The sequence below is a fragment of the Prionailurus bengalensis genome, chromosome E1, assembly GCF_016509475.1.
Source record: "Prionailurus bengalensis isolate Pbe53 chromosome E1, Fcat_Pben_1.1_paternal_pri, whole genome shotgun sequence".
Classification (NCBI taxonomy): Eukaryota; Metazoa; Chordata; class Mammalia; order Carnivora; family Felidae; genus Prionailurus; species Prionailurus bengalensis.
In genome coordinates, this window is record NC_057347.1 from 53,093,023 (window position 1) to 53,120,341 (window position 27,319).

The 27,319-nt window shown below is 50.8% G+C and overlaps 1 protein-coding gene across 2 annotated transcripts in view; it reads right to left on the reverse strand.

The window, feature by feature from the left end:
- SLC39A11 (solute carrier family 39 member 11) overlaps nucleotides 1-27,319 on the reverse strand; it is a 342,686-nt gene that overhangs the window by 243,145 nt on the left and 72,222 nt on the right. The gene's annotated exons all lie outside the window — the stretch shown is intronic.

Here is a 27,319-nt window from a genome sequence, read left to right on the forward strand (position 1 = left end):
CATGGAGGCTATATTCGAGTAGGAACAGATAAATGAATCCATAATGGGGCCAACCTTCTCTTCCAAAGCCATCCACGGACCCCCCCCCCCAACCCTGCTGACAGTTTACAATGTGTAAGATCTCGACGGGAATGAGGAAGATGGGTAAGTCCCCCCCAAAATGGCTTTCATCCTCCACTTTCATCCAAACATGTTGATGCTAGTTGCTAAGGGAAGGGGAGTAGAATCATCGCAATGGGAAAAAAAAAAAAAAAAAAAAAACCACAGATATTTTTTGAAACCCAGGCAAACGTAGTTCCAAACAGAAGTTTCCATTTAAAATATGTGTCTCTGATATGGGAGAGGAGAAGGCTGATGATCCAGTGAAATGCATCCATTTACAAGCAACTGCTAAAATTCTTGCTTAAGCTTCTTTCATGAAGGAATCTCACCAAAGTTATGGCTGACTGTGTCTCTCACACACACACACACACACAAACGCACCTTCCTGTTTTCTGTGGATCAGGAATCAGAAAGAGAATCTAATAATTCAGATCGCTTATTCAATTATTTCTTTATAATTAATGGTTGCAAATGAAAACATAAGCCCTCCCTCATGTCTTCCCACTTGTCCAATACGTCGATATTATTTTAATCATTTTATTTATAACACCCTCTATGATACACGTTAATAAGGGTGCCAACAGTCGTTAAACCTTGTTTTGTTTTATTTTATTTTATTTTATTTTATTTTATTTTACTTTATTTTATTTTATTAATGTTTATTTTTGAGAGAGAGAGACACACAGAGCATAAGTGGGGGAGGGTCAGAGAAAGAGAGAGACACAGAATCTGAAGTAGGCTCCAGGCTCCAAGCTGTCAGCACACAGTCTGATGCGGGGCTGGAACTCACGAGCCGTGAGATCATGACCTGAGCCGAAGTTGGATGTTTAACAGACCTAGCCACCCAGATGCCCCTGGACTTTTTTATTTTTTTTATTTTTTTAATGTTTATTTTTGAGAGTAAGAGAGAGAGGGAGAAACAGAGCGTGAGCAGGGGAGAGGCAGAGATAGAGGGGAAACACAGAATCCGAAGCAGGCTCCAGGCTCTGAGCTGTCAGCACAGAGCCCGATGCGGGGCTTGGACTCAGAAACCGTGAGATCATGACCTGAGCCTAAGTTTGATGCTTAATTGACTGAGCCACCCAGACGCCCCCCACCTTTTTTTTTTGAAACTTGTTCTAAAAGGGGAAACAAAAATGCCTCGTGGCTGTGTCTGAGCTTCCCTCATTAGAGTCCTCGGGTCCCTTTACGGAGTCCTAGGGGCTACAGGATCTCACCGGCTCTGTCACTGGGAGAAGCACAAAGCAAGGCAGCCTGTCAAAGCATATCACAGTCAAGGCTGGCACTACAGATGGACAGAATCATGGGGACAGAAGGGACTTCGAGAGGGCCAGTCCCGCTCCCTGCTGAAACCCCCTGTCAGCACCCCCGAGGGACAGCTGGTGTCTGTGCTTGTGCCGTGGGCCATATCGTCACAGCTCTTTGTTTGTTTCTACGCTTTAATTATTTCCAATTCTACACCTCACCCTGACATCGAGGAACCACCGCAGCCCTAAAAGACGCGTGTCGCTACGAGCTTGTGTCGGCTGATTCTCCTGCCCTGGTCTTCCTTCTTTTTACAACGTGACTGACGCGCACCTGGGGAAAGCAGATGAAAAGAGAGCCGCTTCGTTGCGCAGAAACGCCACAGCGTTCAGATGCTCGAGGCTGGTTACTTGGCCCATTTAGCAAGGTGCAGCTTGGGCAGAGCTGGGTGTAGCTGACAACAGTGGTTTTCAACCGCGGTGATTTCGCCCCCCGGGCAGGGCACACTGGCAGTGGGCTCTTCTCTGTGTGCATGGGGTGGGGGACAGGAGTGGTACCGGCATCTAACAGACAGCAGCCAGGGGGGTGCCGCCCAGGACAGCCCCCCCAACAAAGAGTGATCCAGCCGAGCGTCAACAGGCGGAGGCTGGGGAACGCTTTAGAACAACTTAGGATGGGGGTGCCTGGGTGGCTCAGTCGGTTGAGTGGCCAACTTCGGCTCAGGTCATGATCTCGTGGTCCGTGAGTTCAAGTCCCGCGTCGGGCTCTGTGCTGACAGCTCAGAGCCTGGAGCCTGTTTCAGATTCTGTGTCTCCCTCTCTCTGACCCTCCCCTGTTCGTGCTCTGTCTCTCTCTGTCTCAAAAATAAATAAACGTTAAAAAAAATTAATTAATTAAAAAAAAAAAAAAAGGAACTTAGGACGGGCAGGGCCCCAAAGCTCCCCATGTTGTTCGCGGTGCTGGAAACTCGCAGGCCCTCTTTTTCACTGCGAAGGGAAGATTTCTGCCACTTTGCCTTGGAAGGTCGTTCGCCTTCATGCATCCGGCAAACTCTTATTAAGCATCAACTGTATACCAGAACTGTGCCAGGTTCTGGCCCAAGTTGCCCAGTCCCCCTGGGCTCCTGAATCTTGGCACTCTCTTTCCGGAGACAGACAATAAACTAATACCGGATATAAAACAGAGCGCCAGGAAGCGATAACGCAAGGAGAAAGAGGAGGTCCAACCGTTCCCACGGCGTTCCTAGCACAGCGGAGTCCTCGCTGGGTTCCCGGGGCGAGCCGGGCTCTGTCCCAGCACCTGAAGGTGTGCCAGCTGGTCGCGAACTGTTACAGACGGCGTGCTCCTCCAGGCAAGATGCTGAGGGAGGCCTCTCCGAGACCGTGGCGTTTGTGCAAAGACTGAAAACTAAGGCAACAAGCCGCCAGGATTTCTGGAGACCGTGTCTCAGGCCAGACACGGCAAGGCAAGCGTCCCCTTTCCCTGCCGTCTGCGTTTACCATTTTATCCCCCCTCCAACTTCACTTAGAAGCTGTCCTTCTAAAAGCGAGACAAGGACCCAGCATATTCCACCTGTCCCCAGCCTCCTCCGGTGCGCCCCATCCCACACCTCGCCTCCGAAGGCCTGGGGCGAGCCATGCAGCAGAGAGCCGCGGGGGGCATCCGGGGCGAAGCCAAGGACGACATCTACACCCATGCCCCGGCAGCACAATCCATGTGCCTCTGAGCCCAGGACCCGGCCGGCCTCCCGGGGCTCCTTACAGACTCCCTTCTGGGATTCTCAATGTCCCTGCCCTCCACTCTCAACCGCCGATGAGGAAAACAGAAATAGAAACACATCCCTTGGAATTTCCAGGAATGGTCCCAGTGGGGGATGGTGACCCTCCTCTGGTGGCTTTATCATAATGCCCCTGAAGGTGGGGGGAAAGCCAGGAAGCATCTGTGGGACCGTCCCGCAGGGCTGACACTGCCAGCCCCCCACCCCCGCCCCCACGCTCCGCAGAGCCCCATCTGCTCCTGGAGCACTCACACAGCAGGTGGAGGGAGCACTACCTTAAACACAGAAGGCCTTGGCCTGCATGTGAGTGACCCCAGTGAGAAATTCCTTCTCTGCATCCTCCTCTTGCTTTGCTGATGGGAGCACAGCCCTCTTTACTTGATGTTAGCATGTCCTTACATTTCTGGGGCTTTCCTTTTCTTTCTTTCCTTTCCTTCTTTCTTTCTCTCTTTCCTTCCTTCCTTCTTTTCTTTCTTTCTTTCTCTCCTTCCTTCCCTTTTCTTTCTTTTTCTTTCTTTCTTTCTTTTTCTTTCTTTCTTTCTTTCTCTCCTTCCTTCCCTTTTCTTTCTTTCTTTCTTTCTTTCTTTCTTTCTTTCTTTCTTTCTTTCTTAAATCTTCTGCAAAGCTTTTCCAATTGTGCTTCCTACTCAATCCTTGAGGGTCCCGCGAGGACAGGAAGGTGAGAGCATGATCCTTTCCAGGGCAGACATTTGACTAATGCAAGCTGCTCAGCTCTCCACTGCAGCCCTGACAGCCGGCTCAGCCGTCCATCAGACGGGGATGGGTCCCCCTGCTCTCCCTGACAGCTGCAGCCGGGCTCCTGGCACTCCAGGCCCTTCGGGGTTGCCCTGTCACCCTGCAGCTCCCAAATGTCAAGGTGCCAGACACACAGGCCCCTTCCCAAGCCACCAGGCTTGATTTTCTTCTGCACCACCCCCTCCCCCAAGCCCTCCTCCTGCCCTCCTCCCCGACCCCTACACGCCCCTCCAAATCCAGTTTCGTCCTGAAAGCAGGGGTGGGTGCTGCTGGGAGGCACCAGGCAACACCATCAAGGGCCGTGGAACTTGAGATCACTGTCTTCTTGTGACAGAATTATTATTGTTATTACTAATGTTGTTGTTAATGGCTCAGAGCGAGTGTCCGGTCCAGAACAAACACAACAATTTCCACTCATTCTGGAAAGGCTGTGCAAAAGGGGCAGGACCTGGAGAATAATTAGCACTTCCCAGAAGCAAAAGAGAAGGAATGGAGAGAAAAGGAAAGCACAAAATAAAAGTGGGGGAGGGAGAAAGGAAGCAGCCCCACGATATGCCTTACATGGAAACATAAAGGCTTTGGGGCGCCTGGGTGGCTCAGTCAGTTAAGCGTCCAACTCTTGATTTCGTCTAGGTCATGATCTCACGGTTGTAAGATCAAGCCTGTGTCAGGCTCTGCACTGATCATGGAACCTGCTTAGGATTCTCTCTCTCTCTCTCTCTCTCTCTCTCTCTCTCTCTCTCTCCTTCTCTCTCTGCCCCTCCCCTGCTCAAGTTCTCTCAAATAAAAGAAAAAGAAAACACACAGGTTTCAAGGAATCATACATATATCTCCTCTAAGAAATACCATCCGGGGACTACTGATCAGGGTTTGCTGTCCCAGGCACGAGCCTGAGGTTTCTAGAGCCCCAGAGAAATCAGTCCCACAAGGAAAAGCCTAGAGTGTAGCCAACAGCATGTAGTCACGTCCAGATGAAAAAGTCTGTAACAGCAAATGGCAGCACCCGGGGCAGGGCACAACTATGGATATGTGCCATGGGGGGCCAAAGGTCTGCAAGCCCCAAAGCTCGCTGTAAGAAGCTTGATGGGTTTGCTCCAAGTTCCAATGGCCAACTTCAACGTGCCCACCTGTCCCTGGTTCTTCTCCCACTAGGATGTCATTGCTACTAATAACCGTCAGGGAGGGCAAAGCAGACCAACCTCTGACTCTCCTGGGCGTGCTGCCTGTCATGTTCATTCAGGCTGGGGGAGTCCTGACTCTAAGCCACCCCAGCCCCATGGAGTGCAGCCTCTTGAATTGAGGTTTGCCCGCGGGTCAGTGCTCTCTAATGAAGGGTGGAGGGAAAGGTCAGAGGATTAACTGGTGCCCCTGCCAGCCACCCAGCCCCAGCGGAGAAGGGGGATGAGGATCGCAAGAGGGGCCACACTCCCTCCCCACCGGCACTCACGGCAAGCTGATGTTTCGGAAGGTAGCTGGAGCCCACGTGGGCTGGGCCTCCTCCCCCGCCCAGCCTCTGCTCCCATCACCCCCACTTAACCCAGACGCGCAAGGTGACATTAAATAATTGATGCTGTTTTTATTACCGGGAAATTGCAATAATAATGACACTCGTAACACAATCTTAAATTATTCCACATAATGGAAAAAAAATTAAATGTCACCCCTGATCACTAGCCAGAATATGGATGACACTTACATAATAGATGACCTTCTCTCCCAGGGAGCCCGGCAGCAGCCTGGCTGCCTAGGGCTGGCTGGCTTAGGGTGACAAGTGGCTGGCCTCCAAGCAAACAGGGACACGGGGACACAGGGTGGGGTAGACGCTCAGTCTCTTTCAGGCAGGACGCTGTCATCTTTCTTACCTCAGTTTGCCAATGTGTTCAGGGATCATGGGTCATAACCAGGAGCCTTAAAGACAAGGAGAATCACAGCTCGAAGGACTTGGTCCCTCCTGGTTTACCTTGCCCGAGTACACTAGGATTGTACCTCTAACTCAGCCCGTGTCCCCTCTCCCCATGGCAACAGCACGGCATCCAATCAGTGGCCAGCGAGGAGGTTTTCAAGCTTCTGATTACTCGATACTTAATACTTTTAAAATCTTGGCTGAAGAAGACTGAGCCCCCTCCTCCACGAAGCCTTCCTAGATAGGCCCAGCCTAGTTTGGATTCACTACGCCTCCCTCCCTGCGCTCCCCTGACATCCCACACATGCTTCTGTCACAACAGTTACCAAACTGCGCACGGTCACTTTCGGTGTCCTTGGCTATGTCAAAGCCACAGGATTCTCAGAGCAGGAGCTGTGTCTTCTGGCTCTTCTGTGAGAGACAGGACAGTGTCAGTGTTCACTAACTCCATTAACTTCCAGGAAGGGATGAACAATACTACGAAATCTCCAAGGGGTGGGGGGGCTGGGGAAATGTTGCATAACATGCAACACAAAGAAAGAAGGGAAGGGGAAAGGATTCGTGAAGAATGGGAGAGAAAAGACTTCAGAGCACTCAGGACATTCTAGCTAAGAGCACGAAGCAGGGCTTCCCAACCGCCCCCCCCCCCCCCCATCTGCCCTCTTGATGACTGCATGAGGTCTTCGATATCAGCCCCGAGGCCACGTGAGGATGTGCAGCCGCCTGGCCTGGGACCCGCCACCCAAAGGCTAATCCATTCCTCTTCCTGGCAGGAACGCTCAGAGGCGGGGCAGCCCAGCTCTCTCGCCTCGAAGGGGAGACCTTTCCACTCTGAAGCCCATGACCCATCCAAGGCCACGCCTTCCGCTGTTCTCCCTCTCTCCTCCACGACCTCGGCCAGGAGCTTCGTGATGGCAGAAGTTAACTGCGGACCTCTGGCTATATTTAAGCTACGCAAGGATGCTATTACTCGGACTATCTTTTTAGGGACGAAACCTTCTCCTATTTCTGATGCCAAATTACTATTCGTAATCAAGCCTATTTAATCATATAAAACAGATTTTAAAGCAACACACGGCTTTGCACAGACACAGCTCTATAAGAGGCTGCAAAGAGAGCCCTCCAATAGCTGTCCCAGGTAAGCGACGGTATGGTTGTGCTCCAAAGAGCTGGGTCTTTTGCTAGCATGGTTGACCGAGGGGCGGGGGGGTTGGAGGAGTTTTCCAAACTAGGATGCGTTTTCTTATAACGCGAAATAGAACTTTTCCTTAAAACGATAATACAAATCTAAACGAATACAAGTACCTACGTACAATGAGGTATTTTCTTTCTAATCCTCAGTGAATATCCATCACTCTTAACCTACTTCTAGGTTTAGTCCTAGAATTCACGAAAATACACCCATTAAAATACACCCGAATACACACAGGAGCCTTTTCTTGCTGTTCAACAGTTTGAGAACCCCCAGCTGGGTTTTCTCATACAACTTTTTCTTACCTATGTTCTCCTTTAGAAGGATATCAGATCCCTCCAGAAATCTGCTAAAAGACAAGATTACTCTTCCCAGAAAAAAAAAAAGTGCATGTGTATCAGACATTTATTGCTAGATAACAAAACACCCCAAAACTCAGCGGCTTAAAACAACAGTTATTCTTGCTTGTAAGTCTACAGTCAACGGCCTAGGCTCAGTCAGTATCGCCTGGACTCACAGCTCGTCCAGGGGTTGAATGGCCCAGGACAGCACCTGCATCGGGCAGTCCACAGCCTGCCGGCCAGCAGTCATCTGGCTCTTGGCTGGGAAACCAGGGCCCTTGTCCACGTGGCCTGTCATCCTCCGGCAGCCTACACTGGGCCCGTGCATACAGCGAATTCAGGATTTCAGCAAGATAAGGCGACATCCAACGTCAAGCGCTATGCAAGTCTCTGCCTGGATTCCATCTGCTACCACCCACCCCATTGACCACCGCAAGTCAGTGACCACTGGAGGCGTGGACAAATCGACCGTAGCTCCTCCTGGGAGGATTCAGTGTCATGTTGCCAGAGTATGGACGTTCAGCGGGGGAGGACTCTGTGGCCATTTTCACAGTCTACCACAGCACATGTGCACAGACACATAAAATGTTGCACCCAACATCAGGGAGCCCGTGAATTGGCACGCAGCCCTCCATGGATCTAGCCTATACACAACTGCTCTGGATTAAACCCACGATTCAGTCTTGTTCACACAAAACAGCGCTTCTCCGATGGGGACCCAAGGACACGTTCTCGGAGGTCCGAAAGTTTAATATAAAAGTTTTTTAATTTGGGGGCGCCTGGGTGGTTCAGTCAGTTAAGCGTCCGACTTCGGCTCAGGTCCCGATCTCACGGTCTGTGAGTTCAAGCCCCGCGTGGGGCTCTGTGCTGACGGCCGGGAGCCTGGAACCTGCTTCGGATTCGGTGTCTCCTTCTCTCTCTGCCCCTCCCCCACTTGTGCTCTGTCTCTCTCTGCCTCTCAAAAATAAATAAATGTAAAAAAAAACAAAAATAAAAATTTTTAATTTTGTATTTTCGTTTAGATGATAATCTACAGAAACAAATAATGCCAACAATCTGAATCACCAGGGTGACTCTTTTATAACCAAATCCTACTGCTCGATTTCAGCGCCTGGGGCTGCGTCCGTGTTGACGATGGAGTGGGTACTCGGCAGTGCTGAGTTGGCTGTTGAGGGCTAATTGCTGAGCACAGATTCAACAGACAGATTACACATTGGAGCCAAGCTCAGACCAAATGACTTCATGGAGCCCTGTACAGATGATAGAGGCTTCTAGTTCTAGAATAGCAGCCGGAAAGCTGACTCCATCCAGCAGCTCTTGCTGGGACGGACTGGCCGGAACCAATGTCAGAGAAAGCAACTCTGTTTGTACAGAGCCTCTTGTCTACACCATGCTCAGCTCCTAACATGTCCCTTTTTTTAATGTTTCTTTCTTTATTTTTGAGAGAGGGAGAGAGCGAGCGTGCGTGCGAGCAGGAGAGGGGCAGAGAAAGAAGCAGGTGGAAGATCTGAAGCGGGCTCGGCACTGACAGCACAGAACCCGACGCGGGGCTCGAACCCACGGGCCACGAGATCATGACCTGAGCCGAAGTTAGATGCTTACCCGACTGAGCCACTCGGGCGCCCCTAACATGCCCTCTTATATTATCACATGGGATCCTCGGTATCTTCTTGTGATGTAGACCGACAGATAGCATCACTACCCCCGTGAGGGGCTGAACTTCACCCCTAAAATTCCTGTGTGGAAATCCTAACCCCCAGCACCCCAGAATGGAACCCTATTTGAAGATAAGATCTTTGAAGAGGTAATTAAATTAAAATGAAGTTATTAGGATGGGCTGTAATCTAATCTGACTGGTGTTCTTACAAGAGGAGGGAATCTGGACGCAGACACGCCCGCAGAGAAGACAATGTGAAGACAGGGACAAGACAGCCACCTACATGCCATGGAGACAGGCCTGGAATGGATCCTCCCTGGAGACCCCCAGAAGGAACCAACCTGGCCAACACCTTGGACTTCCAGCTTCCAGAACTGTGAGGCAACAGATTTCTTTTGTTTAAGCTACCTGGTCTGTGCTGCTTTGTGGTGCTTGGTACCATGCTGACTGACGCACCCCCATGTTACATTTGAGGAAACTAACTCATAAAAGCTAATAACTTACCTAACGTCACAGTGAGTCACAGGCACGTGTGGGATTTGCACCCAGAACTTCTGACTCCAAATCTCGCTGGTCCTCCCAACCACCAGGCTGCGGTCAGCCAGGAACGTGCTAAAGGCAACCTACACTTCAAGAAGTGACCCCACCAAGGGGCACCTGGGTGCCTCAGTCAGTTAAGCGTCCGACTTCAGCTCAGATCATGATCTCGCGGTTCGCGAGTTCGAGCCCCGCATCCGGCTCTGCACTGACAGCTCGGAGCCTGGAACCTGCTTCGGATTCTGTGTCTCCCTCTCTCTCTGCCCCTCCCCTGCTCATGCTCTGTCTCTCTGTCTCTCTCTCTCTCTCTCTCTCTCTCAAAAATAAAATAAACATTAAAAAAAAAAAGTGACTCCACCGATATCGACCCAAAGGGTGGGACGTGTGTGAACACACGCACACACTAGGTGCCAAGTCTCTGCCGCCACATCCAGCAGGGAGAGCTGCCTGAGCGTGGTGTTCACGCAGGGGCGACTGGTGCTGCTCTCTCTCCAGGCCTGGCAGAATCCCAGAGCTATGGAACCACGAACCTACATGCGACGGCCCACGAAAACTCACTTCACGGGTGTAGACGGATGGAAACTAACGCGAGATTCTACGGGGTAAGGGCCCCACCTGAAAACCGCGTCTCCAGGCAACAAGAGAAAATCCTAGAAATCTTATTGCTGGTAAAGATGGCCTCACATGGAAAGCAAGACACAGAGGTGGTCATCAGAAGGGACAAGGGTGCCCTCAGTGCCATGCCAGGGGACACTGAACCGTCAGCCACCCGTCCAGGGGATCGGACAGACAAGCACCAGCTTCAACAGACCAGGAGGGAAGCAACAGGGTTGAGGCCTCAACACGGCTTCAGCGTTTGTCCCTGGAGCCACTTGGGCAAAGCACGATTTCCTCACGGCCTGCCAGGGAGCGGCCCGGTAGGGGAGGCGGGGACAGGGCGACAGCGGGGGCCCAGGGTGCGGGAAGGCACCACCACCAGCTCAGCAGCACCTAGCCCCCAGGGGGCTTGACCGCCAGGGTCTGAAGCCGCCAACTGTTTCTGAAAACAGTCGCCTCCTGATGATTGTGTCTCCAGGGCTGCGACACACTGGGACCGGAGTATACGGCCCAGAGGAAGCCGGCTGAAAAGGCTGGAAAGGGTGGAATCTGGGAGGCGGTTAGTGACTCCAAGGATGGCAGAGAGGGAAGGGGGACTCTTCGCGTGAGGATGGAAACCCCTGTGCGTTTTTTGGTGCTAAGGAAATAGCGTGCAAATGGCACGCAAACCACTTCATAACAGAAGCTCTGCCTTTGAAGAACAGACTTCATTTTTTTTTTTTAACAGCCTTTATCCAAGGCATCACTCTGCTTGGAGCGGAATTAATTATTCAACGTATCTGGGCTGGATGAAAACTTGGCAGCTGAAAAGGTTCTGAAGCAGCCTGCTTGGAGGGAATGATTTTCTGCTTCCTGCTATGGGGACGTGGAGACCCACGTCTTCCCTTTTCTTTCTTTTCCAAAGCAAACAACCAAGGGCAGACACACAGCCTGCGTGTGTGAGGCCGCCACGGCTGTACAAATCACCGCACGTTCGGGGGCTAAAAGCAACCACCATTTCCTATCTCAGCGTCCACGGTTCAAACCGGGTCCTCTGCTCAGGGTCTCTCTCACCGGGCGCAAATCAAAACCGTGATCTCATCTGAGGCTCGGGGCCCTCTTCCGAGTGCACCGGCTGTTGGCAGAATTCAGTTCCCAGTTGACGAAGGACCGAGGTCCCCCTTTCACTTGCTGGCTGCCACCTGGGGGCCGCTCTCAGGGACTCGATGCCACCCTCACATGTTTGCCGTGCGACCCCCACCTCAGGCTATTCACAGCATGGCCGTACTCCTTCAAGGCCGGCAATAATCCCTCTGACCTCAGACAGGGCCTAGTCTCGCCTGTAAGGGCTCACCTGATTAGGTCAGGCCCACCCAGAGTGACCTCCCTTTTGATGAACTCAAAATCAACTGATGGATAACCAGAGCATGAACCTAAAGGGATGAAATCCCAAAGAGGGGAGGGGATTCTACAGAGTGCACACCATAAGAGCCCACAGCCCTTACGGACCACCTCAGAGGTCCATCCTGACATTTCCAGAGTCGAAATTTCTCCTTCGATGCCTGAATCGGGAGCCATATGTTACGAGAAAGATCTAGTGTTCCACCAATTCTCTGCAACACAAACTTCCCATCAAAGCCCAACCTCACAGAACAGTCTTCAGACTCAGTAAACCATGGCAAGACGGTGTGTTCCAGAGGTTCTGTGAGGCAGAGGCTTCGGCTTGGCCGTGAAGGGGAAGAAATCTGTAGTGTCCCCCAGGGTCAACTGACCCACTAGGCACAGGAAGTGCCGTGCCCAGTGGCCCACTTTTAGGGGCCCCTGAAAATGTTCTAATTTCTTTTAAAATCAGAAGAAAAAAAATGAGGGATAATGAATGTGTAATAATAAATCCACCCTGCATTATATTCACCTTTCTACCAACACAGCTGGAAAACACAACTTTTAGTCTTTTTTTTTTTTTCGGTGGAGGAAGGGGGGCTCGTGAAAGTCCAAAGGCAAGCCGGATAGTGGTGCCTCTTCGAGGGGCACGCTGGTTTTCCTAGCACAGCTCTGCAGTGATTTCAAAGGGCAACGGAGCTTGTCTGGGGAAGAGGAGTGAGTCAAGCCTGTGGGTCAGCCCTACAATGCTGACCTTTGGACGAAGCGAATTAAGAGTGCTAAGTGACAAACCAGGACAGTCCCGGGCCACTGCAGGGCAGTGCTGATATGCTAATTAGTTTGAGGGGAACAAATCAGCCTCAAGTTATAAACACAGGGCTCATAAGGCCATGTTTGGTCCTGGGATGAGCCACTTGGTTTTGCTTGAGTCCGTGGTCATGCTGGATTCCTAATTCCCATCAACTACCTCACAGCTGGGAGCCAGTGGCCTCCAGGGGGAGGTAAGGATAGAACTGAAGCCGTTCAAACCCTCCTCGGACACCAGCAAAAGGGCATAAAACTCTTCGTCATTAACAACGTCAATAAGATCATTAACCTATTAAAACGAAAAAGAAAAAGCAGGAATTGTGTGTGTGTTCAATGTTCAGAGTTAAGCATCTGGACGAGATACTTAGGCATGAGGATGAAGGGGGTACAGAAATCCCAGCGAGGGTCGACAAAAGTTGATATCAAGATAAAAGTATAGGGCGGAACCCAGGATGGACAACCACAGAAAGCTGCAGAGAGAGGCACGGTCATTGCCGCCCCAAGAGCTGTGGAGCCTGGGCAGAAAGAAAGCGCTGCTGATAACAACACACATCAACTCTTGCTTGTGAAACAAGGGGGCTTGGAAGTGGATAACGCCAAAGGGTTGTCCTACACCCAACCTTCGGTAAATCTACGAGGGTCTAATTCCAGACAAGGACATCTACTCTCACTCCACGGAAGGGATAATCTCTCCACCCACACCTCCCCATAATTTGCCAAGCCACTTATATATATGGTGCCTCTTGAGGAAGAAGCCCTTGGCTGCAAGGTGGATCCCAGCTAGATCGGGGTGACAAGCCCAGCAGAGGGCAACAATGGAGTGACTTTACATCCGAAAGGGCATCAAGGGTGACAGCGGCTGCCAGGTCTAGCGGCACAGGGTATAGCCTTTCTGTCTCTTCTCAGGCAGAGTCTCCTCACGGGAACACCACACCCACAGGGCTGGCAAGAGGTGGAATGCCCAGCCCTTCCGAGGATGGGTTCCCTGGGCTTCCAGGCTGAGAAAGACGGGATGCCCACACAAGCTAGCCCAACGAGCTTTCAGGCAGGGGGCACTTCCCCCATGAGGATTATCTTTGGGCAACAACGCCCTCCCTACCACACAGGGAATCTGAGCAAATAACCACAGGTGACAGATACGGATGTTCTGAAGGTGACAGCATTTTCAGAAGGTCACAGACCTGCTATAGTGGGATACCATATCTTGTTGTTATAGAGAAAGCACCCTGCTGAGATGAATAAGCACAGGTGAGAAAGTGGTGTGTGGGTGTGTGTGTGTGTGTGTGTGTGTGTGTGTGAGAGAGAGAGAGAGAGAGCGAGCACGCGTGTGTCCCTGTTATCAGGAAGACCCAGATAACAAATATATCGTGGCAGAAGTCAGAAATTGGCCTCCACATCAGAGTGCCGTCCCGGGAAGGAGACCAAAGGGTCGGTGTGTCCACAGGTGCCTGGGAGAGGTAGACTAATTTAAGAGAAAAATCACAAGATGTCTCTTCCCAAACTAGAAAAACAATCCATCATGGAGAGCTCCGACAACCAGGGGAAAGAACCGTCTGCCAAACACACACACAAACACACACACACACACACACACACACACACACACACACACACACACACAAACTCATCAAGAGGCAAAAGGGGCTGACTGCGTTTCTCCAACACGTATCTGCAGGTTGAACGATGTGTGAGCTATTCCCACCGCACACCCTCGGAGTGGGTGCAGGGGGCCGGCAAATCGGCCTCAGCTTCATCGAGTGAGGGCTGGAGAGACAGACCTCATCAGGCAGTGTGGGATCAAGGAGAGGGGTTAATATGCAGGGTTAACTATGTCCTGGCCCCTGGACTAAAGGGAGTGATCTGCTCTGCCTGCTCTGTTCTTGTCCACCCTCCATTGTTGCTGTTTTTCCCTGGGCGCAGCTACTATGATTCAGGCCCCTCTCCCTGCCCTCTGCCTCCTCCCCCCGCCGCCTCCCTCATCTGACCTGGAACCGCATCCTGCATACCTGCGCGGCGCAAGAAGACAAGATTAACGTGTTCCCCCGGGGACCTGGAGAGCAGAGTTGAGATTTGCCAGTAGGAGTAGGAGCAAATGCTTATCTGGAATATTAGCTGTTGCCCCCAAATCCCATGAGCTAAGGGGGCAAGCTGGGAGGGAATGTGTCCACTATTGAATTAAGAGGGCACTGATTAAGAGGGGCTTGATTAACGTGTCCCCGCGGAGGTAAACACGGACCGCGCAAGGCTCAGAGCAGAAAACCGTCTGGCCGGACTCCTTGCACGCTGGTTATTTGACGTTCTCTTTCCCTCCCATTTCTAAGTCCGGGACGATCGTGTGGAAGGAACTAGGTGAGGGTCTGAAGGGCTACTGGCAGTGCTTAAGGTCACACGGAGGGAACCCACTAACCGGGAGTCAAATCCGCCCGCCTGCCACCAGCCCACCTGCCTCGGACCCTTGGGTGCAGGTGGGTGGGACAAGTGACATCCACAGAGGCCCCGCCTACCACACAAGCCTGTGCTGTTGGCGCCTGAGCCCTCCCTACCAGCTCTGCAAGCACAGCCATTCCCTTCGAGCAGGATGTAACCAGTCTCCACTGTGGATTATTCTACCCTGGGCCTCCCAGAGGGCTAACTAAAAGGAAAAAAACCTTTTATTTATTATATTTTGGAGGGGCGGATCTCCCAAGCCAGGGTTGTTCTGGCCCCCCAGCAGCCCCATGCAGGAGCAGGGGATCACATCCAGAGACCTCGACTGCCCCACCTGAAATGCACAGCCTGTGCGTCAGCACAGGACGCCAGGGCCACCAAAGGAGAGGCCGAAGAGTCCTCCTGGCGGCTCTTCTTATGCCTGGGACACATTCCCCCAGTTTATGGAAGCACGCTATCGCAGGGAGCCGGACCACAGGGAAGGTTCAGGGTTAGATGTGTTAAGGGAGCCCCACACCAGGGCGGGGCCTCAGGGAAGGATGGGAAAACCAGCGGCTTCCAGGGAGGACACAACCAAACTGATTTCAGTTGCGGCCACCAGGATCCAGCCTCACAGAGGAGGAGCTTCCCAGGGAGGGCTCTAACTTCTTAGAGGGTCCAATGTGGGAGAGGGAGATGGGGTGAGACGAACAGAAGATATGGGCCGTGGCAACTGTCTACTAAAACAAACCCCTGGGACAAAAAACAGGGCATCTCCAGAGCTCCAGAGCTCCAGCCAGGGAACCAGGAGCATATGAGCCTGCGCAATTCGCCATCTGTGTTCTCATTGGCTCTCTCCCTCTTCCTTCCTCCCATTCTTCCACTGCCCCCTCCCTGTGTGTGTGTGTGTGTGTGTGTGTGTGTATCCCTCTCCCTCTCTCTCCTTCTCTCAGACACACACACACACACACACACACACACACACACACACACACTATATTTTCTATGGGTATTTTAAAGATGCGTGTAAATATACAGAAAGAACTATCCAAAAGGAGACGCACCAAACCCATCTCCCTCGGTTTCTGGGGCAATGAGGATCCCGAGAATAGCGGGTGATCAAAGACAACAGATGTTGGTCTAATCTTTAATATTTTGTAAAGATCGTGAAGCGCACAGGGCATGTGTGACACGGGGAGGCCACAGTGAGGTGAGTTCATCCCAGAATACCATGGGCTCTAGCATATTCTCCCCAAGCCTGGCATTCCAGCTGCTGGGGCCCCTCCTCCTAAAAAGGATGGATCCTGCCAGAGCCTGGGGCCTGATCCCCAGGGGTGCCCGGCACCACCAGCTTACTACACTTGAGCCAGGGCTCCCCAGGATCCACAGAGCATTTATCTTTCGCTCAAATAATTTTTAAAAGTCCCAAACCATTCGGGTGCCAATGGTTTACTTTTTTTTTTTAATTTTTTTAGTGCTTATTTATTTTTGAGAGAGACAGAGACAGAGTGCAAGCAGGGTAGAGGCAGAGAGAGAGAAAAAAATTTTTTAATGTTTATTTATTTTTGAGAGAGATGGAGTGCAAGCAGGGTAGAGGCAGAAAAAGAGAGACAGACAGACAGAATCTGAAGCAGGCTCCCAGCTGTCAGCACAGAGCCCTACGTGGGGCTCGAACTCATGTGAGATCATGACCTAAGTGGAAGTCAGATGCAGGCCTGAGCCACCCAGGCATCCCCCCCCCAAAAAAAATTTGTCTAAGTCCCCAACCATTTGACCTTTACACTCTCAACAGTTAAAAGGCCAGCTTCTTAAAAAAAAAATAAGAAGAATCACTAAATAAGTCAGAGTCCTTTGTGGGGTTAGAGAAAAAATGCCAACAGACTACATTCTCTGTTCCCCACACCCTGCTGCCCAGCTTGTGACTTTCTGCTTCCTGTGGCTGCAACTTTCTTACCTTTACATTTCCAATACCGTTTATCTGGGCTAGGAAGCATGAGTTTATTACAGGCGACAAGCCCTTCATCAGAAGCTGTGCATTCAGGAACCAGCCGCACCATGCTAATACAGGATTTCTCTTTTATGCCCCAAACAAAGAGAATCCTGAGTATATTTTATGCCCCAAACAAAGAGAATCCTGAGCAGCTGAATTGCCAGAGCGGCAGGGAAGAGAAGCTGCTAATAAAAGAAACTATGTAACAGCCCCATCAACTTAATATTTACATGAAAAGTCAAGCCTTGACATCTTGCTGAGGGCAAAACTCAACAGAGAGAATTCGGTCCACTGTAATACACCAGGATTTGCCCCAGAAGGCTCTCACTTTATGCCTATTAAAAAGGCAATCAGAGGATTAACCGGGAGAATGGCAATCCAGGGGGGCCTGAATCCAAGGACCGTGAGTCCTGGGGTCATGTTGGGCTCCTAACCTCACCAGAGGGTAAGAGGAAGGCTCTCCAACAAAAGCAGAGCAGAGGGGCCGCCTGGGTGGCTCAGTCGGTTAAGGGTCTGACTTTGGCTCAGGTCATGATCTCGCAGTTCATGAGTTTGAGCCCCACCATAGGGCTCTGTACTGACAGCACAGAGCCTGCTTCAGATCCCCTGTCTCCCTCTCTCTGCTCCTCCCCCCGCCCTCCGAAAAAATAAATAAACATTAAAAAAAAAAAAGCACAGTGGAAAGTCATTTCTCCTGAAAGGACTCCCTCAAGCTCTCCTCACAGGGTCCAGCAGGCCCACCACTGTGTCTCCTCACCCACTCCACCTCTGCGGGACTCGGGACTCAGTGACTCCCCTGTGCTGCTGGATGCGATCACCAAGAGGCTGAGTATCCTGCCTCTGAATCACCCAGACCTCTCGTTTCTTGAATTTCATGCTTTTCCGTCAAGCTCTGCTTACCAAAGCATGAGGGGCAGGAGGGGGGGAGACGGAAAAACAGGGATCCGTAGCTCCCGCTTACTATGGCCATTGTGTACAACAGGTTTGGGCACAGCTGGGAGCCTGAGTTAAAATGAGACTTCTGGGAGCGCCTGGGTGGCTCAGTTGGGTTAAGCGTCTGACTCTTGATTTCGGCTCGGGTCACGATCTCATGGTTTGTGGGATCGAGCCCCATGTCAGGCTGTGTGTTGACAGTATGACGCCTGCTTGGGAGGCCTGTTTCGGATTCTCTTTCTCTGTCCCACCCCCACTTGTTGTCTGTCTCCCTCCCTCCCTCCCTGTCTCTCAAAATAAATGAAAAAAAAAAAAACATTAAAAAAAATTTTAAATACAAATAAATAAAATGAGACTTTCAGAAGCCAATGGCCTCTTACAGAGGTAGAAACAATCAAGGTGTGCATTCACATCCCTCGCCCAACACACACACGCACACACACACACACACACACACACACACACACACATACGCACACACGTTTCCCCTCCCTATCTCTGAAAATCAGTTTCTCTCTCAGGTGGCCAGAAAGCAGCTTTGGGTTGACTGTTCAGTGCTGTCTCCCACAGGAAATGGCATAACGTCCCCAATTTTAATGAAAATCTCACCCTTTATTCCCAAACCCCTCCTGACTGCAAATATATTTTACATCCAGATGGAGAGCAGGCATTAAAATCACAAGAGCGAGGCCTCCATCGGCCCTCGTGATCAGTAGCTGTTCCGGAGGGTTTGGCTTCGACTCGAGCAGAGTGTCTGAGCAGCTCCCGGGCAGCCAAGGCTGGGGCAGAGCGCGAGCACCGCGCCCGTGGGCCAGACCCCTCCTTCCCCAGAAGGAGGACCTCTCCAGACGGGCTGCTGGTCAGGAGCCCAGGGCTCCCTCAAGGGGCTCCCCCAACCCGGTATAACTGGGCACACAAGACCTAACTGGTGTCATCTGTTTAATTAAAGAAGAGAAGCTGGGCAGACCTCCAGGGTAGCCGTCTGGGGAGTCGAGATCGTATCTACAAAAGCACCTACGTTTCTCAAAAAGGGGCTGAAATCCTGACCTTGGGCCAAGTGTGCACAGGTCCAAGTTCTGCTTTCAACCAACCTGCTGGGACTGGAGCCTCTCTTCCAGAAGGAGAATAAAGACATTTGTGTAACGAGCTTAGCAGGACCTGTGGCATGCAATAAGCCCCCGATTACCACCAGCTATGATTATCATCACCCTCATTGTTACACGGAATACTGTGACTGGGGCTGCCCTAGAGGTGGAGACCACAAGGAAGGGGAAAGAAGATGTACTCAGCGTAGCTGTGACAAAATCCCACTCAGATCTAAGTGAGCGTGTAAGAGCGTGTCCCGCGGTAGAAGAGAAAAAGACATTTCGTGGTGCTTACTGCCACTGCTTTCTCCTTTCACCGTGGATGACGGCCGTGGTGGCCTGTCACTTAAGGAAAGTGAGGGTGAGGCTCAGGGGACAGAAGGAGGCGGGGGAGGGCTCACAGCAGGCCTGGGTTTGGGCACTACAATATAGACAGCTCCCCGCAACCCTTCCATTTGACAGATTCCCTCTGCTGTCTCCCCACCCGACCAGAAGCCTAATATTTACCCAGTGAAAGCAGGATTTTGTGTGCGTTGCCATCTAAAATCCAATAAGTATGGAGACAGAAAAGAGGCTGCCTGCTTATGAGGCATGAGGGCAAATATCGCCAGCTCTTTAAAGAGCCATTGAGCTAATCGATACCCTCGCCCGTTTCCATTCGGGGCCCTGGGCCAACGGAGACTTAATAATTATTTTCCATCGTTACATCATTCGGAGAAGCTTCAAAAGAAAAGGTCGCTGTTTCTGAGTTTGTTCTCCTCTATTTGCCAAATACAGATTATTCTCTGGGGTCTGTGAGGCTCCCTTCCCAGACCGTATCAACCACAGACAGTCGGCGCGGGGCCACGTGGTGCTGACTTCAGAACCAGGATGCTGTTTGAGCCAGGGAAACCACACTAGCCATCACATTTGGTTGCCTGGCTTCCTACCCACCCCATTCTCTGCCAGGGTCAGGTTTTGGACAGACCTCCTGTTGGACATTCTTTTTTTTTTTGTCCGGAACTCAAAACGTCAATGGCAGGCTCTGTGGGAGGTCGGGCAGGAAGGAGGAGGATGCTGTGGGTTGCCATGGCCAGCACCTTCAACCTGGCTCCTTCCTGGAGAGCGACCACACAGGGTTCCAACTAAGCTCTTTGTGCCCCACCACGGACACCTCCAAAGTCAGATGCTTAACCGCCACCCAGGTGTCCCTCAAAAAAGTTTTTTTTTTTTTAAAAAAAGAAGAAACAGAAAACGCTACCGCAGGGACTTAAACAGATAAAGGGCTTACTTGTCTCACTGCAAGAAGGCTGGGGGTCAACAATCCAGCCAGTTCAGTGGTTCCCACACTGCCCGGAAGAACCAGGCTCCTTCTGGCTTCCCACCCTGGTGCCCTAAGCCATGTGTCTCGCAACCCCAGGTGCTACCCTATTGTTGAAGGAGAAGGGGTGAGAAGAGGAGAAAGCAAGCCCTCCCAAAAGACTTCTGCCAACCCCATCACCTGGGTCTAGCCCCACGGAAGGCTGCCAGATTGAGGCTTTATAGCTCGGCTCATCACGAGGTCAAACAAAATTGGAGTTCCGTTATGAAGGAAGATAGGGTAAGTGGATGTTTGGCAAAGAATCCATTCAGCTGCTGTAACAAGGATAGAAAATTAAGAATGGATAAAGGACAATAGATTATTTCTTGGGAAAAGGTCCTGGCAGTCAATCTAGGGTAGGTCTGGAGAATAGAGCGGGTATCAGCAAGGACTTCTTTGAGGGGAATCAGAGTGAAACAAACGCAAAGTCTTCGTATTGTTATAAAAGTTAACTTGCTTTTTCATGACTCAGTTTATTATTATTATTATTTATTATTATTATTATTATTATTATTATTATTATTACCTCTCATTTCCCCTGATAATGATGATGATGATGGTTATTTTAACTTCTCATTTCCCCTGAAAGGATCTCAAGGAACCTCCAGGAGTCCCCAGAGTGCTCATACCATACTTTGAGGACCTCACTTTAAGGTCACAGCTCCCTTATAAATGAACACAGGAGTCTGGACACCACAGGTGGTAACTTGACTGCGAGAGTTACTGCTCTCTGCTGAGCAGTAACTCAGCTGAGAAAGCTACATGGCGGGGAGAAGGTCTTAATTTGCAGGAAGGCAAGCAAGTTTCTCTATTAGGTCCCTGGATGATACATTTCGACTCCTGGGCCAGGTGTGGCAGGCAGATTTTCTAAAACGGCCCCCAAAGATGTCCTGCCCTAATCCCCCTAAGACAAGCTCTCAGTCCCATGGCTGTGGTAAGGTGTATGGCCCCGTTTTCCTTAAGAAGAGAGATGACCTGAAGGGCCTCCTCTAGACACATGAGTCCTCAGAACAGAGAGCTTTCTGGGGTGATGTCGGAGAGATCCAAAGGTGAGAAGGAGGTGAGGTGCCAAGGCGGGTCTGAAGGTGGGAGGCCATGTGAGGAGGAACTTGAGTGGCCTTAAGGAACTGAAAGCAGCCCCTGGCCAAAGGCCAGCAAGGGAATGGAGACCCCACTCTTCTGCCTGCAGGAATGAGCTTGAAAGAGCACTCCAGGCTCCAGATGACAACACAGCTGGCCGCCATCTTGATTTTAGCCCATGAGACACCAGCAGAGAACCCAGCCATGTGGGCCTGGACTTCAGACCTACAGAACCCTGAGCTAACAAATGGGTGCTGTCTAAAGCCACCAAGTTTGTGGTCATTTGTTAGACCGGCAAGAGAAAGCTAACAGCAGGGAAAGAGGTGTGGCCTAGGGGCCTACTCCCTGCAGGACAAAGTCCATCTAGGAGATCACGAGGCAGCAGGAAATCGTCCCCTTGCCCCGTGAGACAAACCAGTAACGAGGTTTAGATTAACGACCTGCAAAAGCATCAGAGAACACAAAGAGGCAAAGGGCGGCGCCCCACAGTGCCCAGAGAAAGGGACTCAGGAAGACCGTGTGGAAAATAACCGTGAGGCACTAGCCCCTTATATAATGTACACAAAATAAACAGCCGTCATAGAAACCTACACAGCAACAATGAGTTTGGGGAAATGAGAGTCACATTAGTGGCAATATCCAAAGGGCAACAGCTCCCCAAGTGAACGAATGCCTTCATTCAATAAAGCAATAAACTGAGATGCCCTGGAAAACTCCATCGGCCAGCCAGCTGTGTCGGAGAGCAGAGGTGCCCAGGAAATAGACTCCATCAGCATTTGCCCCCGGGAGCCTCCCCACCCGCAAAACTGTGGGAATGAAAATGAGCAGTGAGTCATGGGCGCACCAGAGAAAAGCTAACAGAGTGTCGGTCCCCAGGGTTCTCCAACATCACTGGCTTCCTGGCTGGAATGGCCCATTGGGAGGCTTCTAGGCCGTCCTCTGGCCTGCGGCGTGGGCAAAACCACATAGAGACCCCAGCTGAGCCTCAGATCCTGGGGCCTGGGCCTCCAACTGTAAACCATAGGAACAACACGCATCTGACCTGCCCTTCCTTCCATCATCAGATTCGCTGAGCATTTACCGTCATCAGTCCCTCTGCTGGGGACTGACAATTGGGCTAAGAGCACACTAACAGGTGCCTGTCCTCAGTGCGGAGCCCGATGTGGGGCTCCATTCCACCACCCTGGGATCATGACCTGAGCTGGAATCAAAAGTCAGATGCTCAACCGACTGAGCCCCCCAGACGCCCCACATCTGTCCTTAGTATTAAGCGCAAAGGAAAGTAGTCAGAGGGCTCTAGGCGGGGGCGGGGCTGGGGGCATGCCAATCTACACGTGTTATAGAGTCTTCTGGTTGCTCTACAGAGAACAGACTAAGCAGGGGCACAGGCCGTGGAAGCAGGGAGACCTACAGGGAGGCGTTTGCAAGGGGGCTCCCTGGAAGGAGCTAATGATGGCTTAGGATGTTAGCAGTGGAGATGGAAAGGAGCGAATGGATTCAACAGCCCTCTTGGGAACAGAGCCAGTGGCACTTGCATGTGACAATTCATCTTCACTCTCGTCCACGCTCACTGCGCACCGACTCTGGACAAGGCGCTGCCCTCAGCCCTGGCACACAAGGGGGTGTCGGGTCTGGCTCTTGCCCTCAGGCGGGTGGCCATCGCACCAGACACGTGATAACTAAAGATAAGATGAGGAGGCCCGCTTCCCGGGACCTGCTCCCCCAGCACCTGGGTCTCCGGAGACGTTCAAAGTGAAAACCTTACAGGCCCGGAAGGAGGCTCCAGGCTCTGGGCAGAGTGATCACGGCGCTGGGGTTCACCCCCGGGAAATGCTCAAGTCACCGTCACCTGAGCCAACGTCGGCTGGCCGGAAGAACCCGCCAGGCAACATGAGTGTGTAAACAGCAAAACGCACCCCTAGGAGAGCTGGAAGAGCCTGAGGACACCCCTAATGATAACAGTTACTCAACTCGACTGCCTGCCTCGTGTCTAAAGATAAGCGAGGGCTGGAACCATCTGCTTGTCAAAGTATTCCTACCCCTAAGGAGACGCAGGGACAGAACGCACATTAGGAACTGAAGCCCCTTCTCTGTCCTGCTGTCGCCTAACTGGGCTTCCGGCCAGAGTGCATCCGGAGCGCCACACGAGAGCAAATGGCAGCCAGCGTACCTGGAGGGACCAGGGGCTGCCCCCCTGAGCAGAGACTGAACACATCAGAGGACCAAGAGAATTCAAGAAGAAATGTAAATGTGCCAGGTTGAGGCTCCCTACTGTGGGGTCACGAGTGTCTTTTGGAAGTTAAGCAGGAAGAAATACAAAGGTGTAAGGGAAGGTCGCGTTCTATCATCAAACAGCACCCACGCCTTCTGAGGTCTGGCACCTGAAGGAGAATCCTCAGGCCGAGAAAGTGCCCTGGGGGTTCCTCACGCTCTGGGGTCCCGCAGCTTGATTGGCCCCTGCAGAGAGAAAAGCTGGAGTGAGGAAGAAAAAAATAGAGGCAAAATGCCTGAAAGGTTGTGCTACCGTTCTGGGACCAGATCATAGATATCACACAGGCCATCTGCAAGAATGTAGGTCCCAAGGTCCTGGGGCTGGACCTCTTTTTTTTTTTAAGTTTTTCTTTAAATTCCTGTTTAATATTAGTTTCAGGTGTACAATATAGTCATTCAATACTCCCATACACCCGCTGCTCATCACAAGTGTATTCCTTAATCCCCATCCCCTATTTAACCCATCTCCCTACCTACCTCCCCTCTGGTAACCATCAATGTGTTCTCTAGAGTAAGTCTGTTTCTTGGCTTCTCTCTCTCTCTCTCTCTCTCTCTCTCTCTCTCTCTCCTTTTTTCTCCCTATGTTCATTTGTTTTGCTTCTCAAATTCCACACTTGAGTGAAATCATGTGGTATTTGTCTTTCTCTGACTTATTTCACTTTACATTGTACTCCCTCGCTCCATCCAAGTCGTTGCAAATGGCAAGATTTCATTCTTTTTGAAGGCCAAGTAATATTCCATTGTGTATATATACCACATCTTCTTTACCCATTCCTCCGTCGATGGACACTTGGGCTCTTTTCATAATCTGCCTGTTGTACATAATGTTGCTGCAAACATTGGGGTGCATGGGCCCCTTCAGATCAGTATTTTTGTAACTTATGGGTAAGTACATCGTAGTGCAATTGCTGGATCATAGGGTAGTTCCATTTTTAACTTGTTGAGGAACCGCCATATTGTTTTCCACAGTGGCTGGAGGGACTGGACCCCACTCTGCAAGCTAGATGCTGTTAGGTTTTCATTTGTTTCTCTGTTGTCCTCTGAACAGTTAAATTCCTTTCAAATGTCAAGCTACCTTAGCAAAGAAGAATCAGGTATTCGGGTCCATACTTTAGGTTAAAGGGAGAGTGATATTAATTAAAAAGTAAAGATCAGTAAAGGGTTGGATTTTGTTAAGCGCTAGCAACCTGAAACCTCAGGACACAGAGCTCTGCTTACATCAGAAGCCAGTCATTTTTCTTAGAAGAGTCTCACTGAGATAACACCAACTAAGACTAACTGAACATAAGGCACTTTTTCTTCCTTTTTTCCTTCTTTCCTTCTTTCCTTCCTTCCTTCCCTCCTTCTCTTCCCTTCCCTTCCCTTCCTCCTTCCCTCCCTTCCTTCCTTTCTTTTTTGAGAGAGAGAGAGCACAAGTAGGGGAGGGGCAGAGAGAAAGAGGAAGACACAGAATCGGAAGCTGGCTCCAGGCTCCGAGATGTCAGCGCGGAGCCCGACGCGGGGCTCGAACCAACAAACGGTGAGATCACAACCTGAGCTGAAGTCAGACTCTCAAACCGATGAAACCACCCAGGTCTCACAAGTTGTGTTTCTATCCTCATTTTTCCAATAGGACCCTCAGCAAAGCTTGGAGGAGCTGGGAAACAAAAGCAAGCAATCTGATTCCAGACCTCTACTCCTATAACCATCAACCACGCCACCTCCCTCCACCAAAGAGGCTGTAAGTCTCATGATTGTGGCTCCAACATTAACCCTGAAGCAACAGGAAATGGGTGGGAGAGGCCACCACTGTGTCAGGAAGAAGAGATGACCACCAATGTTGCCGGGGGCCCTCAAAGAAGGGTTTGCTCCAGGAATCCCTAGTGATCTCAGCAACAGCCATCCCAAAAGAGTTTTTGATGAGCTTGTTTCCTGGGCAGCCCTTGAGGTATAAGGCACAGCTCTCTCTTCTTGATGTACAGGTGCAATAATGTCCCCGGCACAGGCTTCTGGAGCGTCGCCTCACTGAGGCTTTGAGACCCATTGTCTCAGAAGTCCGCCTTCACTATATGAACCAGCACTAAATAAATCCCTTTCTGCCCACACTGGGCATCTGACAACCCATTTTTGACTTATTTTCCCTTTCCAAAGTTGCAATCCGGTGAGTCTTTGCCAAAAGAATCCAAGAATTAAAAAAACAAAACAAAAGAAAACAAAACCGGGGACTCCCAAAAGTGGCTGTGCCACTGCTCCCTTGATAATCAAGCCCAGGATGAGTCAAAGAAAATCATGCTGAATGGCTGATTTATTGGTCAAGCCTATTCACTTCAGCTCAAGGAGGCTTCAGTCTGGTTGGCATTTGGGATGCTTTTGCATTCTTGGCTTTTTTCTCTGCAAATGCTTTAATGAGTCTGCTATAAACCCTTGAAGGTCTCCAATGGACACATCCTGAGCTATGTTTTCCCACTGGCAAAATGCCTCCTGTCCCTCAAGTGACTCAGAAAGCCTGTGGTAAAAAAGGTTACTGCCGAAGTCAGGAGAATCTCCAGGGGGTGGGAAACAAATCGAAGAGGCAAAGTACTTACAAACCTCTATTTCTCAGTAAGTACATGGAGTCCCACCTTTAGCCACAGAGCTTGAAGCCAGCAGCATGGACAGAAACAGGATGCTGGGAGGTCTCTTTTGTGTTTCTTGTAGAGAAGATCCCACGTGAATTGAAAAGGAAAAGAGAATTACTTCTCCGGAGCATCAGATTTCCTCTGACCTCCCAGTGGTCCTCCACCACCAAGACTGGGATGTTCAGCAGAAACACAACTCAAGGCTGCATCCCTGTTTGGGAATCTGGTGATTAAAGAGCTCTAAAGAGCTCTCTGAGGGTAAGCACGGTGCCTAGGAAAAGTGACAGAGTTTTTATATGGCTTTGCCTCATAAGAAAAACCTACTCGCCGAAGCCAAAGAGTTTTCCAGAATCTATTGCTCACCTTCTCCCTTGGTCCCACTGCTTGGTCTCATTCTAAGAGAGAAATTAAGAGACTACCTTCATCTTAAAATTGCCCCCATATAGAATATTCTCTCTTGTGAAAGAGTAGGTTTCAGTTCACAGAACTGTCCAGAGCAGAGAGCAAGATGGCCATCTGTTAACGTGAAGCCAAGATTTCTGTACTGTAGAATGTTCGACCGGGGGGCCACTGGGTCATTTTTACCTTTTTTTTTTTGCGGGGGGAGGGGTCATTTTTACCTTTAAGCTTCGTCCTTGGGCCTCACGTTGTCTGCACTGACTCCCTCCCCACAGAGGGCATTCTCAGCACTCCTCTTGCAGTTCTGTGCTAGACTCATGGCCACCCAGCCTCCTGCAAAGCTGGCCTCGCCAATATGAGCCCTCAATTGTCCCCACTGTCCTGAGAAAGCAGGATTCGGGGTTTTGGAGTCAGAGAGCACTGGGATCGATGCACAGCCCCACCACATTCTAGCTGTTCGGCCTTGGGTACATTATTAACCTCTCCAAATTGAGGCTTCGGTGATTGCAAAATAGGAGAGAATATTGCTCATGGTTCTGAGGTTTAAATAAAATCGCCTGTGCGTTTGGCCACACTTGGCCACAAAGGGCATCCATTAAAAATGTGCATTCTTCCCCCCCTTCATCCCTCCGTGCACTCTTTCTCTGCGCCTCCTGCCAATCCAAAGGTTGCTCCTGGACAAAATAACACACCCAGAGAGATCTGAGTCCCCTAAGCTTAGCAAGTGACGCCAGACACGTCTTGGCAATTCTTCATCCAGCCTTCAACTTCGTGCCCCCACCGCAGCTGCTCCAAACCTTGTCTTCTCCCCTTGAGCTTCCAATCAATAATCAAATATCTGCTGAATAGCCAGTATTCTGAAAGCACCAAACTGCAGTTGTAGGGGAGACAAAGAGGCATTACAAAAAAAAAAAAAAAAACACCCTCTGCAGCCCGTGCATGCAAA